The sequence below is a fragment of the Dendropsophus ebraccatus genome, chromosome 13, assembly GCF_027789765.1.
Source record: "Dendropsophus ebraccatus isolate aDenEbr1 chromosome 13, aDenEbr1.pat, whole genome shotgun sequence".
In the NCBI taxonomy this organism is placed as follows: domain Eukaryota; kingdom Metazoa; phylum Chordata; class Amphibia; order Anura; family Hylidae; genus Dendropsophus; species Dendropsophus ebraccatus.
In genome coordinates, this window is record NC_091466.1 from 53715859 (window position 1) to 53732667 (window position 16809).

The 16809-nt window shown below is 43.2% G+C and overlaps 1 protein-coding gene across 4 annotated transcripts in view; it reads left to right on the forward strand.

The window, feature by feature from the left end:
* Positions 1 to 993: 993 nt before the first annotated feature.
* Positions 994 to 16809, forward strand: part of SLC8A3 (solute carrier family 8 member A3) — a 223232-nt gene continuing 207416 nt past the window's right edge. For 3 of the 4 annotated variants that reach the window (XM_069950046.1, XM_069950048.1, XM_069950049.1), the window contains exon 1: positions 5135 to 5410. The gene's annotated coding sequence lies outside the window, so the exon portion shown is untranslated. Of the gene's footprint in view, positions 1041 to 5134; positions 5411 to 16809 lie in introns of those variants that run through there. The other variant, XM_069950047.1, reaches the window with a different exon arrangement.

Consider the following 16809-nt stretch of genomic DNA (forward strand, 5'->3'; position numbering starts at 1 on the left):
AGCCTGTCTGATCTACTAAATTAAGGGAAATAGCACTATAGCACTAAATTAGGAATTTGTCTAAATATAATCAAGTATATATATATATATATATATATATAGCTACATTGATGTAAAAATAAAACAGTTATGATTTTTGGAACGTGGTCACACACAAAAACTGTGCATGACCACTTATACCACTTTCATTGTAACTGAAAAATGTCAATCAATGTTAAGTAAACCCTAAAATGTTGCTATTGAAACTCCTCCCCGCAAAAAACAAGCCCCTATTCAGAAACATCAGCTGAAAATTTTGAAAAGTGGTGGTTAAGGGTTGAATAGGTCTAGTTGTTAAAGGGTTAAAAAAACTCAGAATTTTTTTTTTTTTATCTTTTGCACCAGGAACTGCAAATTGAGCAGTGGGAATATTAATCTCCACTTTCACAGATCATTGGTGCAAAGAAGTGGTGACAGACTCCTACCGAATGAATCCATTAGTCTGTATGAGGACCTGAGCATTACCCTTTTAGGATATTTCTCTTAAAGAGTGTGGTTAGCTGTACGCACTCAAGCAACCTCACATTCAGTTCTGAAAGTTATATTAATCCAACATTAGGCATCCTGGTAGAGTATACGGCATACTTGTCAACCGGCTTACAGGGAGAGTCCAACGATGTGAACAAAAAGTGACGTGCACAATGCAACATGCGTAATGCTTTCCATGTGTCCCACCCTTTTATATAGGACACCCCCTGTGGCCTACAACACCTGAGACCACATGCAAAGTTTTCCATTGTAATTATTGTATTCTTATTTTGCATGGTACAGATTCATCTTTTATTCCCATGCTGGTGGCAGGGCCAGGACAAAGGGTAGGCCAGGGTAGGCGATGGCCTAGGGCGCCATCTAGTGGTAAGTTAAGGGGCGCAATTTCAATTTCTTTAAAAAAAAAAATCATTGACCTGCCAGGACCTACAGAGGCTCTGCCCCCTCCTCACCATGTGACCTCTTCTCTGTCTGACTGCTGGAGGCTGTACTGACTTCTGGGCTGCTGTCTGGTGAGTTCACTGACTGACTCTGGGAGAGGGAGGTCACCTAGGTCACAGGGCTGCCCCATATAACACTGCCCCATATCCCTGCACTGCTCCTCTATACACAGCACTTCCCATATTGTTCCCCAACCTGTAGGTCACCAGCTGCTCCAAAACTACAACAGTCACAGCATGATAGGAGTTGTAGTCCTGCCACAGGTTGGTGAACACTTATATTCTGTTTATTGTGTACAGGCTAATCCCCCTGACACCAGTAATTTACAGTCAGGGGTTACACGGTCCTGTTACATTCAGGGGGTACAGTATACATGGTCCTGTTACAGTCAGGGGGTACAGTATACATGGTCCTGTTACAGTCAGGGGGTACAGTATACATGATCCTGTTACAGTCAGGGGGTACAGTATACATGGTCCTGTTACAGTCAGGGGGTACAGTATACATGGTCCTGTTACAGTCAGGGGTTACAATAAACATGGTCCTGTTACAGTCAGGGGGTACAGTATACATGGTCCTGTTACAGTCAGGGGGTACAGTATACATGGTCCTGTTACAGTCAAGGGGTACAGTATACATGGTCCTGTTATAGTCAGGGGGTACAGTATACATGGTCCTGTTACATTCAGGGGGTACAGTATACATGGTCCTGTTACAGTCAGGGGGTACAGTATACATGGTCCTGTTACAGTCAGGGGGTACAGTATACATGGTCCTGTTACAGTCAGGGGGTACAGTATACATGGTCCTGTTACAGTCAGGGGGTACAGTACACAGGATCTTACAGTCAGGGGGTACAGTATACACGGTCCAGTTACAGTCAGGGGGTACAGTATACATGGTCCTGTTACAGTCAGGGGATACAGTATACATGTTCCTGTTACAGTCAGGGGGTACAGTATACATGGTCCTGTTACAGTCAGGGGGTACAGTATACATGGTCCTGTTACAGTCAGGGGGTACAGTATACATGGTGTTACAGTCAGGGGGTACACTATACATGGTCCTGTTAGAGTCAGGGGATACAGTATACATGGTCCTGTTACATTCAGGGGGTACAGTATACATGGTCCTGTTACAGTCAGGGGGTACAGTATACATGGTCCTGTTACATTCAGGGGGTACAGTATACATGATCCTGTTACAGTCAGGGGGTACAGTATACACTGTCCTGTTACAGTCAGGGGGTACAGTATACATGGTCCTGTTACATTCAGGGGGTACAGTATACATGATCCTGTTACAGTCAGGGGGTACAGTATACACTGTCCTGTTACAGTCAGGGGGTACAGTATACACGGTCCTGTTAGTCAGGGGGTAATCAAATGCTGAAAGTTCGGGTTTGGATGGACTCGAGCATGCCCGAGATTCGCTCATCTCTAGTAAACAGCATAAAACATGTCACTAGAGAGCTGCGGAGGTTCAAACAGGAGTTTCCCCACTCCCGCCATGATGTTGATACATCATGGGGAAACATTCCATTACAGAGCTTCCCAGTCTATAGGGCACGTAATTTACAGGACGTGGGAATATGAACATCCCCAGACATCTGCGTCACGTTTTGTACATGCATATGCACACTACGGAATTTGGGAGAAAATTTCAAGTGGAGTCCATGCAGTGCCTGCCAGTTTTGCCTGTCCTATAGACTCAATGATATTTTGAAGCTCAAGCCACTGTCCACCCAAAGAACTGACTTGTCAATGCTTTGAGCGGACAGTGCATTGACCATCGCACGGACCTCACTTGAAATTTCCGCTCAAATTCCTTAGTGTGCACATAACCTTACTGTCAGGAAATCTTTGTCATAACTAGAGATGAGCAACTTGCCTGTCCTCCCCAGGTTACGGAAAAAGCTGGATCCAGACTTGAACTTCTTTTACCATTGCCGGTCGTTTCGCACTCTTAAGTGCCGCAGTTTCCGTCATTTTCAATGCTATAAAAATTAGCAAATTTGCTCATTAGGATCACCTCGGCCTTATGCATATGCAGGCTGGCTGGAATATGAGTCAATAGGCATGAGCATCAGAGGTGCCGGGCCGGCTAAATGGTGCAGTGGAGGGCCAGGGAACGCCTCTCGAGGAGCTCCTAATGAGTGAATTTGCATAATTTTACAGCATTGAATATCACAAAACCGGGCGTGAGAAACCCGGCGATGGTGAGAGTCGTTCAGTGGCTACTGAGAATGCTCAAACCTGCTCATATCTTTTAATAAATGTTCCCACAATGTGTTTTTAAGGCAAAATAACAGTCATTATTTTATAATGATGGCTGTAAACAACGATCATGTTTATTATTTTCGGCCCTCATTAGCAAAGAAAACTGCCATTTTTTCCGCCTAAAATAAGATGTTGTGTGAACATAGCCCTAATGGTGCGTTTACACGGAACGATTATCGTTCGAATGTTCGCAATAATGATCGCATTTGAGCGATAATCTGCTTGTGTAAACACGGCGAACAATCAAGCGACGAGCGAGAAATCTTTCCTTGTGATCTTTTAACATGTTCTTAAATCGTTGTTGGTTGTTCGCTAAAAATTTGCAGATCGCTTCGTGCAAAAGGTCTTTCATTGATTCACCCTATGTGTCAGATAGGCTTAAAGCAAAGGTACCATCAGGTACATTCGCTTTAACATGACCCACGGATAGATTGGCGCTGGCGCAGGGAAGCCGGTGTTGTGGTCGATTCTTGAACCGCGGTTATGTTAAAGCGAATGTACCTGATGGTTCATTCGCTTTAAGCGATTTTAAAAACGATCGCAAATACCGATTTTTCTAACAAATTTTCTAACGATTTTTCTAGCGATTTATTCGTCTAAACACTGATTGTTATAAAAACCAAATTGTTGCTTCAAAATCGTTAATCGATCAATTGGACGAATTATCGCTCCGTGTAAACAGACCATAACAAGCTGCGATCAAAACGAAGGACATAACATAACTACGTCATGGTCCGTTTACACGAAGCGATCATTCGTCCAACCGATCGTTTAACGATTTTGAAGCAACTATTTGGTTTTTATAATGATCAGCGTTTAGACGAATAAATCGTTAGAAAATTTGTTAGAAAAATCGGTATTGCGATCGTTTTTAAGATCACTTAAGCGCAACTCACACATAGGGAGAATCTTTAAAAGACTGTTAACACGAAGCGATCTGCGAATTTTTAGCGAACGACCAATGATGATTTGAGAACTTATTCAAAGATAAGAATTAACGATTTCTTGCTTGTCGCTTGATCATTTGCTGTGTTTACACGAGCCGATCATTACTCATATGCGATCGTTATTGCGAAAATTCAAACAATCGTACCGTGTAAACAAGGAAATATTAAAAAAAATATTAAGTAATATTGTGCTGGTGCTAAATCCACATCTAGGGTGCCTTCACACGTACCGTATCACTGCGTTTTTAACGCCGTGTTTTTATCGCTGCGTTTTTTACATGTGCGTTTTGATTTTCACGTGTGAAGCTACCCTTACAGAGCAAACTGCAGGAAGTTTTTTTTTTTTTTCATGGCAAAACGCAACATTTTTGTAAAAAAACTGCCACAAAATAGCAACTCACCCAATACGACCCTGCTCGAGAGACAGGTGCCATTGATTTGGATAGGATTCTGGTGCAGTCTCAACATCTTAGCAACTATATCTGCAATTACAACCTCCAGGGAACCACCTGAAGGGGGCCAGGGCCAAATGTGACTCTCAGCTACTCTTAAAGGGGGCACTGAGCTAAAGTACTCTCTTACCTTTCAGTGCAAATAGCACTATTTATTTATTTACATTTATTCTATAAACACATCTACTATAATGTTATATCCTACGCCATAAATACACAACACAGATTTCCTGGAGATTTATGCATTGCAATGGGAAAGTTGCACTGGTTCTTTAGACACAGTCCCTCAGCAATCTCTGTTCTACAGAGCATGTAAAAATTGTTAGATGCTCCCCCAGTGGAAGTCTGCATAACATGGCTGCTGATATTTTGCAACAGTGAAGACTTTGCTTAATATCTCCATGTAGTTTGGAATGAGAGAGAGGATAAAAAAAGAGAGAGAGAGGAGAGAGACATGCTGATGATTGCTCCCCTCTCCACCACCACACACAGTGCATGGCAATGGACTGACATCAGCAGCAGCAGCAGCTCCTCTTCTTCCTCCTCTGTTGTATCTTCACATGCACTTCCCTGCCTGCCCTGACAGCTGCAAAAGAGAGAAGAGAGAATTTTTAGCAAGTAAGGCAATTTGGAGTGACATGCAAACGATCCCTCCCCCTACCCAGGCACTGATTAACCAGGAGATGCAATGCAAGAACCCTGAGGAGCTGGATTGGGGAGCAACACCAAAAAGAGGACCAGCCAGGCAAGGATTGCAATAGGGGTAAGTGCAAGGCTATGATATCCATACCCAGAGACATATATATTGCATGCAGTGTATAGACTGGAGGCACTGAGCTTAGCTTTATAGGATTCATATAGCCTCCCTCTATATAATGTTACATCTCTATACACTGTATGCTGCATATTCCTCTAATGACTGACAATCAGGGCTTTAGTTCTGAAATGATTTAACCTCTTTATAGATGGAATAAAAGATCTCGGAGCCTTTGGATGTATGGCCAGACCCCCTGCAAAGGGTTAATGAGGTCTTTCCCCTTCATATCTAGCGTAACTGATTGAATTAGTGCAAGCCATGGGGGGTGCAATGCACAGATCTGGATGGTAGGATTAACTATTCGTAGCCTGGGTCGTCCCTGGAGACGTATACCGCTCAAGGGGGCTAGCTTAACCCTTTCTGTCCTCACGAGCCTATTGGTATCAAGCGGTGTAGATTCTGGATATGCTGTAGCTAGGCAAAATACAGGAGGGTGAAGCCAGGGAACTCTTGAAAATAAAAAACTGTTAATCTGTCAATTGACCCTCTATTGGCTGGTTATTGCAGTTCATAAATAATGGATTAACTCCTAAATGTCTGGTTTAGATATAGCGATGGAACAGGAGGCTGGTAGGAGGATGGCATGCACTGTATACAGTCCTGGGTGTCCGTTAACCCTTTAATAATAACATATGGACATTAAGCCATTTATTATAGACTAACTAATATATATATATATATATATATATATATATATATATATATATATATATATATTAGTTAGTCTATAATAAATGGCTCAATGTCCATATGTTATTATTAAAGGGTTAATGGGTTAATTCTCCCAATGGCAAACACACGACTACTGTGTGTATATATATGTATATATATATATACACACACATATGCAGTAGTCATGTGTTTGCCATTGGGAGAATTAACCCTTTGTTGCGGCTGCAGCAAACTTCTGATGCTACTTTTTTTTTTTTTTTATAAATGTGCCATAATAAAGTAATAAGGTCTATGTGGACAGGGATCAGATGCTGGGCTGTTAACCCTTTCAGCTATGCACCACCTGGCATAGATTTGGCAATATATACAGAATAAGGCTAAACTGTCTGCTTCTACTGTGCTGTAATCCAGCAAATATTCTTGGTGCTGCATTGATAGATTCTTCTTTTATCTATAGGATTCCCCTCTCAGGTGAGATTTTGGCTGGTAGGTGTGCCCTAGTATTTTTGCAGAGAGCAGATGATACCTTTCATCCAATGGTACATCCCAGAATAAGCAAGGTGCTGAGGCCCAATAAACCTAAAAAGATCTGGGACCTTCTTGTAGTGGCTGCAGCACCAGGCTGGATGGCACTGTGTAATAGATGTGCCGCATTCCCTGTGAAGGTTTTTGGACTGGAATAAATATATTGGTGTCATCATTGCACGCACATATATTTTACTATTTACTGGTACTTTCTGCCAAAAAGTCTTAATACTAAGGGTAGGAACAAGGAGGGATTAGTAAATTCAATATTAATGGTGATATATAAACATGACTTAAAGGGGTACTCTGGCAAAAAATCTTTTTCTTTCAAATCAACTGGTCTATATAGATTTGTAATGTACTTCTTTTTAAAAATCTCCAGTCTTCCAGTACTTATTAGCTGCTGTTTGCTCTGCAGGAAGTGTCTGTCCATGTCAGGAACTGTCCAATCCCCATAGAAAACCTCCTGAGGACAGAGGTGGCAGCAGAAAGTACTGTGAAAGAATACACCACTTCCTGCAGGACATACAGCAGCTGATAAGTACTGGAAGACTAGAGATTTTTAAATAGTGGTAAATTACAAATCTATATAACTTTCTGAAACGGAAAAAGATTTTCAGAGTACCCCTTTAAGAACTGCTCTCCTTGTTACCTTAGGAAGTCTTTAATATATCATATACCTGGCAGGCGCTGTTTACGTCTACATTGGCAGCTGCACATGACCGCAACCCCATGAACTTCTCATTCACAGAAAACAGGCTGCTATAAACAGTACCTGTATTCTGCTGACTGCATATACAAGGAAGCAGCTGGGAATCTGATTTTTTCTTTTTCCGCCACGCTCTCTTATTTAAATTGCAATGGTCCATTGTGTCTAAATGTGATTAAAAAATGTAAGACCTCCCTAGAGAGCGTCAGTTCAGGGATATGGCAGAAGTTGTCATCATTGGGGTTCAGACACTAAGGCAGGGATGGGGAACCTTCGGCCCTGCAGCTGTTGCAAAACTACAATTCCCATCATGCCTGGGCAGCCAAAGCTAAAGCTTTGGCTGCCCAGGCATGATGGGAATTGTAGTTTTGCAACAGCTGCAGGGCCTAAGGTTCCCCATGCCTGCATTAAGGCCTTTATATATAGGTAAAAAAAAGATACTGTGGTTCTACATGCAGCTCAGTAGATACTCAGATACTCATGTGTTGCAGCCATACTAAGGTATTACGGACTGTATAACACAGGTGTATTACAGTTACATCTAAGGTGATATCGCTATTGCTGCTTTCTTTAAGACTCTTGTTCTCAGTGTGTGTGAAGTATTAAAGCTCACTTCCATTGAAGTCAATGGAGCAGTTGTAATACTACAGACAGCCTGATGTGGCGCTGTTTTTGGAGGAAAGCAGCTTTGTTTTTGTAATCCTTGATAAACACTTTAATGGTCCAAACTCACAACTTTGTAGGGTTCTATGATGCAGATTCACAGTTGGGTCAGGGCTTGTCCGTGTAACATATGACACCTATGTGAAAATATGGTTATATATATATATATATATATATTATAAATTCAATAATAATTGTCAGTTTGTTGTGTGTTTGTTTCCATTTTAGCAGTTTTTTGCTGTTTTGGTACATCCTCTGCCTCTCACTGCTTTGGCCCCCCCTGCTGGTCTGTGTTTACCAGACCTGATATATACCCACATGTATACTTCAGCCAATCACTGTCCTAGAGGTGTATACTGCCAGACCTCTGAGACCAGTCATTTACATGCAGTGGCCACAGGGGTATATGGACATGTCATTGCACTGGTCAAGTAAACTAGTCTTTGGTGGTATTGTTTGTACTCTTAATGGAGCACTATATGGTAGTACTATCTGGATACTATATATGGCGATGATTTCAGCATTGTGTGGTGGTGATACCCTGTACCCGCCAGAATGCTTCATTGCTAATACTGAATTATAGCACTCCTAACTGATAGGTAAAAGTGAATGTAACATCAATACATTTGTTGTAAGATTTGCATGTGGATAGAACAGCGGCTTGGGGAAGCTGGTGCCGCAGTCTTAACTGCGGCCCAGGTCCTGCGTACGGCACCATTCTATTCCTGGGCACTGGCTGGGGGTGAAGCACTGGTGGCGGGCCAGCCCATCCCCAGTGGGAGGCAACCCCTGCCCCTCTATGACGCGGCTCCATTTATTGTAATATTTATTGTTTAGGTATATACCTTTTTTGTATATAATACTTTATAATATAAATATTTATTGTTTAGGTGTGTGTGTGTGTGTGTGTGTATATATATATATATATATATATATATATATATATATATATATATATATATATATATATATATATAAAATATATAATATTTTAAAGCTCCTCTTCTTGTCTCTTCTTTCTTTTTCCCCCGAAAACAATGCCAAACCTTGTAGACATATGAACAACAGATTTTCACTCTTCATAAAGTTCAGTTTTCTATTAGTTTGCATTTAATGTATCATTTTATTTTCTTCTTTAGCCTCTTTTATTGTATATAAACCCATGTGCACAGGTGCAGGACCCGGAGTTACTGCACTGGACTCCTCTCCAATATTATTAAACCAAAAATTAGGTTATGATGTTTATTTTAGTTATAGGACATTTTTGGTGGATCTGAAGGGAAAAGGGGAAGTATGCATGATTGATATTTCTCCTCTTAGCCAAAGACCGGAATCACTTCATTCCTGTCTTATCTAAAACGGCACCAGACAAAGTTTTTGTGTGACTCCGCCTCTCTGGATATTTAAAAAAAAAAGACACAATGGAAATTCCACGGATTCCTTCCTGATCACATCTGTTCTTCCTTACAATATTAATTAACTACAGAATACAATTCAGATAATGAAATATATATAACTGGTGTGCATGTAATCTCCTGCAGTCTGGGCCTGTCACATTTCATATAAGACCTACATGGTGATTCCTGGTTGTGCGACTCGGCTACTCATTAAGGGTGCCTTCACACCTACCGGATCCGCAGCAGATTTCACGTTGTGGATTCGCAGCGAAATCCGCTGCGGATTCATTGCCATTCATCCCTATGATAGCACATACTCGCAGCAGGATTGACATCCCGCTGTGAGTATGTGCATTAACCCCCTGCATGGCAGCACTGATTGGCTGAGCGGGACCAGAGCCAGGAGCCTCACATGCAGCCGCATCGCCGAGCAGGTAATGTATGCTCTTGGCGGTGGGCTGCGGGTGGCGGGGGGTTAATGCACATGGCAATGAATCCGCAGCGGATTTCACTGCAAATCCGCAGCGTGAATTCTGCTGCGGATCTGGTAGGTGTGCAGGCACCCTAAAGGAGAAGTCTGGCGAAATTTTTTATTAAAGTATTGTATTGCCTCCCAAAAGTTATACAAATCACCAATATACACTTATTATGGGAAATGCTTATAAAGTGTTTTTTCCCTGCACTTACTACTGTATCAAGGCTTCACTTCCCGGATAAAATGGTGATGTCACGACCCGACTCCCAGAGCTGTGCGGGCTGTGGCTGCTGGAGAGGATGATGGCAGGGGGACACTGAGGGACACAGGGCACTGGAGGGACACTGAGCATCCCTCTGCCATAATCCTCTCCAGCAGCCACAGCCCGCACAGCTCTGGGAGTCGGGTCGTGACATCACCATTTTATCCAGGAACGGATCAAATCTGCTGCAGATCCTGTAATGTGTTGATGTTCCCCAGGTGTTAGCTGTAAGTCAATGGAATTTTATGAAATGCCATACTTGGTGGTTTTTATGTTTGTTTTGTTTTTCTCTGCTCTATGGCAGTTTTTCCAAAATTTTCTGCAAACTCTAGCATTCCTCTCTCAAGGAGTTCAATGAAATTTCTTCTGTTTGTCTCATAAATGCCAGAGGCAAAAAAAAAACAAAAAAACATTCACACCTATAGTCTAATGTGCCAGAAACCGCTTTCGATGAATCTTGATGAAAATATTCTGGTTTTAATTTTTAGGAGGAGACTCCATGGTGCATAATACAGAGCCGCGGCGATTCAAAGAGTTTCCTCGCCGCCGGCAGTATATTGACACATCATGCCGGGAAACAATTACATACATTCAGCGTCCATAGGTCCGCAAAATCTACACATGTGTGAATGCAGCCTTAGGCCATGTTCACACGAGGTATGAACATTGGCCGTAGTTTGACATGGCTGTGTCAAACAACGGCCGATGTGGTGCAGTACATGTTTACCCCTCGCCGATACTGCTGTATTGGCTGGATGAACATCATTAGATTTTAATTGGAATGTTGGCACATTCGGGTGTACTTGCACTCCAATTTACCATGGACCATAGTGTAAACTACGGCCGGGAGCCATACCTTACATTGTGAGCACAGCCTATTTTTTTTTTTATGGTCACAAAAATAGACCCGTCAATTATTTTGTGCGGTCGCAGTGAGCAACGGCCGTAGTGTAAACAGCGTGTATACACACTACTGCCGTTGTTATATTCACTGCTATGCAATTAAAGGGGTTGTCCAGCGAAAATCTTTTTCTTTCAAATCAACTGGTGTCAGAAAGTTATATAGATTTTGTAATTTACTTCTATTATAAAGTCTCAAGTCTTCCAGTACTTATCTGCTTCTGAATGTCCTGCGGGAAATGGTGTTTTCTTTTCAGTCTGACACAGTGCTCTCTGCTGATATCTCTGGCCGAGACAGGAACTGTCTGGAGCAGGAAAGGTTTTCTATGGGAATTTGCTCCTGCTCTGGACAGTTCCTGACATGGACAGAGGTGGCAGCAGAGATCACCATGTCAGACTGGAAAGAATACACCACTTCCTGCAGGACATACAGCAGCTGATAAGTACTGGAAGACATGAGATTATTAAAATAGATGCAAATTACAAATCTATATAACTTTCTGAAACCAAATTTTTTTTCGCTGGATAACCCCCTTTTAAGCAGTGTATATAAACAACGGCCGTCGCCTATTGCAAAAATACATGGCGTGAACGTGGCCTCAAAAGGTTTTGCTGTCTTTCCTTGCGTTACATAATTAAGCCCTAAGTGATTATGCGCGGTCTGCAATTTAGTGAAAAAAACCTGGGCTTTACCATGTGATTAGCATTACCAGGCTTAATCAGATTATGACAAGAAAAAACACCTGCGATGAATCCCAGGAATCCTGAAACAATCAATTTTGGTAAAATTTTCGAGCCCGCCTAATGAATTATGTCAGCAACAAAACTGCGGATGATAGATCACAATAGCCTTAATAAACTTCAGAGCGTACGCAGGTAAAGAATCCGGATGAAGTGAAACGTTCTTCGTTCGAATCAATTCCTGATTCATGTCAAGCAGCTGCCATGTCCATCTACTTGTGCTGAACTCTTGTTTACTTCGGGATTCAAATATAGCCTCTACGCCATGCTCGCTCCTAAGAAATGCCGGGCTCTCTCCTAAATAAGGCAAGAAAGGCTCGTAGAATACTCGAAGGGTGTGAAGTTACTACGTTGAGGAAGGGGGGGGGGGACTCTCGCCCTCTATACATCTTCCCTCTCTTTTGATGTTCTCTTGTTGTCACAGATGCAGTTGAAGGAATATTTCCATGTCAGCTGGAAGCGTGAAGAGCTTAAACGCACGGTCATATATTAAGTGCTGTAACTTCTAAAATGGCAAGCTATCACTATGCTAAGTATGCCTTGCAATTATGTAATCTAATAGCCAGTAGCCAGTAGTGTGCTGCTAGTCACTGGTGTTCATTGCTTCTACTTTTAAACCTTTTAGGTGCCATCTTTTGCAGCAGTCAATATTTTACATGGACGGTAGCCTTGACCTGCCGACGAACCGAAGAGTATTACTCTCACATCTGTGAGTGTCAATATTTGTATGCTACAGAGTGGGAGGGAAGATTCTGGGTTTTTCTTTTCATCTACTTATATATTCAGTGCAGAGTGACATGTTTGTGCGTGTTCTTTTGACTCCATTTAACTTAAAGCGAATGTACCAGTAGTACCTTCGCTTTAAGGTTTTCACATGGATAGAATGGCGCCAATGGTTATCATAGATAATTGCTGGTTTTATATAGAGATGACAGTTTCCCCTTAAAGGGGTACTTCGGGTGGGGGTTATTTTTAGGGTATGGCAGGGAAGGGGTGGAAATAGAGGACGTCGGTCACTTACCTCCCCGGTTCCAGAGCCCGAATCGCGCCGCCCCGTCATACCATCCTGCTGCCGCTTCCTGGTCTGATGTGACGTCTCAAGGCAGCTCAGTTATTCAGGGGCTGAGGTGGGACTCCTCCGCTACGACTGCTGAATGGCTGAGCTGCCTTGAGACATCACGTCTCAGACCAGGAAGCGTCAGCAGGACGGGAGAACGGGGCCGCGTGATCAGGGTCCTAGCGCTGGAACCGGGGAGGTAAGTGATCGGCGGCCTATATCTCCACTCCTCCCCCGGCCATACAAGAAAAATAACCCCTGCCCGGAGTACCTCTTTAAATGGTCACTGTTGTTTTTAACATATTTGTATTTTTTTTTAAACTAAAAATTACTCTCTTTTTTTTGCCACTAGGTGTCTTACTTTCCTTCAGACCGGTGTCTCCTGCCCGTTGTTAGAGAGAGTTTTTCAAGCTAGTGCAGGAGAGGCTGGAGTTTGTAAAAGCAATCTGAGCATGTGCACCGCCTCCACAGGGTCCACACCATGGGTCTACAAACTGCATCCCTCCAGCTGTTGCAGTACTATCCCATCATGCCTGGACAGCCAAATCAAAAGCTTTAGCTGTCCGAGCATGATAAAAATTGTGGCTTTGCAAGAACTGGAGGGCCGCAGTTTGGAGACCCATGGTCCACACTGTGCTAGTGTGGTGTCCCACTATGGGTGTTCATTATACGGCACCTGTCGCAAAAGTCCTCCACTCAAAAGTAAGGTGGTGATGAAGATATTCAGTGGTTTCACCACCAGATGTCAGTATTTTGTATGTGAGCCTGTATATATGTTGCACAGCTGTAGTGAACACAGGGTTACTTCTCTCTTTGCACACTCTCTTCTCCACCACTCACAAGGGTTCTCACACACCCTGGTAGGAAGAAGTCACTTGATGAGAGGAAGTGTGGCGTCTGTTTCCTCTGATTCTCTTGGGAGGAGGACAGATACAGAACAGGCATCCCTGCTAAAGTTAGCCAGAGCCTGGCTGTGCCAGGACCCCTGTCCAGGACCGTACAGCTGTGTTAGTGGAGTAAAGACACCAGTGTATGGAGCAACCAGAGACTTTCACTTCTGATAGTACAACTATATACACTATGTAGTTTTGCACCCCAAAAGGAGAATAAGTCAGAGTTCATCCCAGCCCGCGCCGTAAACCTCTAAGCAGTGCAGGACGGTATCCTAGTCCAGAGGAACTGACCTGGATAGAGCAAAGGTACCGTAACGAAGGTCTACGTACTCTTATCTCACAGCGCAGGTGACACTGGATAATTTAGGACACTTGGCTTCTCTCAGGTAACCAAGACTGGGGCTTGTGTCACCCTGATAGGAAAGGACGGGTACCCCGACACTGCAGGGCACAAGTATCTCTCAAGTATTCTTCTTTCCAAAGTTCCGGCAGAGCACACTACTACCCTGGGTTGGGACCCTCATGACAAATTCCTCTCCTCTTCTTCTCTTCACTGCTCAACACTAAACTACGCAGGCATCGCTATATCTACTATTCTTCTACCTCAGCACTTAAAGTATCTCCCAACACAGATCCAGTGAACACAAGTCTGTACCTAATCGCAGTTATCTATTGCCAAGCTATCTTGTATCCTAAGAGACTGTCTCGTATAGCCATTATATTTATTTTACTGGGACTCAGTCATCATTGCACCAGCACCTACACCTATCGGCTATATTCTCCTTGGGTCCCTTTCGCCTTTCTGTTGGTGGCGGTACTCATGTGGGTCATCTCCCCACTCTGGACCTCCTTGACAGGAGCCCAAGGGACCCATCATAGCCTGGCAGTTTACCGACCATTGGGGAACAATATAGCCAGCCCTAACATAAAAGTAGGTATACCACCCAACCTGTGAGCTGAACTAGCACTGGTGTCACAATACTTCCATCACTGGTTAGGCTATAGGACACTACCAACCGCCACAGAAGTGGCGTCACCATAATCATCTCAGTACGTGACTGGTAGTAGAGGAATACCACACTAGACAGGTAAGTTAAGCCTTCCCTCTTCTCTAAACACTCTTCTCTAAAGAGTTACCCCTTTTGTAAATATTTCTGTTCTTACTATCTGCAGTGCTGCCTCCTGAAGGTAATCTCCCTATTTCTTCACCTTCTTTTTTTTTTTTTAACCCTTTATTAGCTTCATTATTATCAGCAGTTCACTGCTTAGACCAGGGCTTCTTTTGAGATCTGAATCCTTCCTTGCTGTAACCCAGTTGCTGTTTGTTTTCTCTCTGCTCACCTAGCATCTTTTAGAGCCAGCGCATCAATACTGCCCCCCCACATATTATCCATAGTAAATCATCCCCTAGCTCAGTGCCAGTCCGTTCAGTTCTGTGCTCTCCTGTCATTGGCCACACAAAGGGTAGGTGTGAGTACTGGGAGCAACCCAGCTCTAGTCCCGGACCTTAAACTGGAGACAATGAGAAATAGCTGTGCATGGTGGCATGGTGTAAGGTACAGTCCCATTCTCTTCTTTAAAGTGACTCTGTACCCACAATCTGACCCCCCCCCCCCAAACCACTTGTACCTTCAGATAGCTGCTCTTAATCCAAGTTCTGTCCTGAGGTTCGTTCGGCAGGTGATGTAGTTATTGTCCTAAAAACAACTTTTAAACTGCAGCCTTATGCCCGACGGGCGTAGCCTAGATTATCTGTGCCCTAACTTTGCACCACCCTTCTGTCCCTCCTCCCTACTATCTTCATCATTAGGAATGCTCCTGAAATATTTTCTCCTGTCTGAACACAGGTGCCTTAACGATCCAGCCCATGTGCCGGGCTGACACAGGTGGGGAATAGGAGACAATCTGCCTGGAGCATTCCTAATGATAAGGAGGCGGGGAGGAGGGACAGAGAGGTTGTGCCAGCCTAATGCATACACACTTTGGGCCACGCCCATAGGGCACGGGGCTGCAAGTTTAAAAGTTGTTTTTTAGGACAATAACTGCATCACCTGTCGAACGGACCCCAGGATAGATCTTGGATTAAAAGCAGCTATCTGAAGGTACAAGTGGTTTGGGGGGTCAGATTGTGGGTACAGAGTCTCTTTAACACGTGTACCATATAATGACTACTTACTCCATGTGTAGAGAAAAAGCATACCCATAAGAGTGACCAGATTGTCATCATAGTCTATGTATGCTGTGCCAACATAGTACTGAACTGTGTCAGATAGGCATGTAGTGCCGTACTGTGCCACACTACTGTTACTATAGTAAGGCCCATATAAAGGCTGGGTAACTTTCCTGCACAGTATAGCAGTTTTTTTTTTCTGAGCTGAAAAGAAATATGTGGCGGCTACTGCAGTTACTGCGTCACTGGGAAATCCAGACACTGGAAGCACCATATGCCTTTCTGCTGCTTTTACTATGCAAGAATGCTTTTCTATTTCTCTCTCCTTGCACGTACTCCAGTAATGCCTTACTGATACTACTTTTCTAATAAAAAAAAAAAAAAGTTTCTAAGTTTTGAAGGTCCTCCTAGCTCTTGGGACCTAAGGAAGACATCCTTGCCCGTCCCCTAGGATCGGATATACTTGGATAGGCCTGTGTTCTTTGCCTGTCAAGTAAGATATTTTTAGCTATCAATGCTTTAAATAGGTAAACACGGCGGTGTATAAAGTGGGCAGCCTGACAGAAAAGCATTTTGTACTAAGTGCAAGTTGTTCTGTTGAAGAGTCCCCTGATACATAGACATTTCAGCAGTAAATAAATGACATCTTACCAAGCTTGCTGTGTAACCACAGGTGGCTGACTATTGGGGTCGCTACCAGTGGAGCCTGATGAGGGATGTTATTGTGCATTACATATGGTGTAGCCAGTAGCCTGAGCTAAGATTAAAGGGAATCTGCCATGTTGTAGATGAAGTCCTATCTGTGGGCAGCAATGTGTAGAATAAAGAAAAGAAAAGTAGAGAAAAAAAACCTTAAAGGGATCGTTCAGCAAAAATAAATA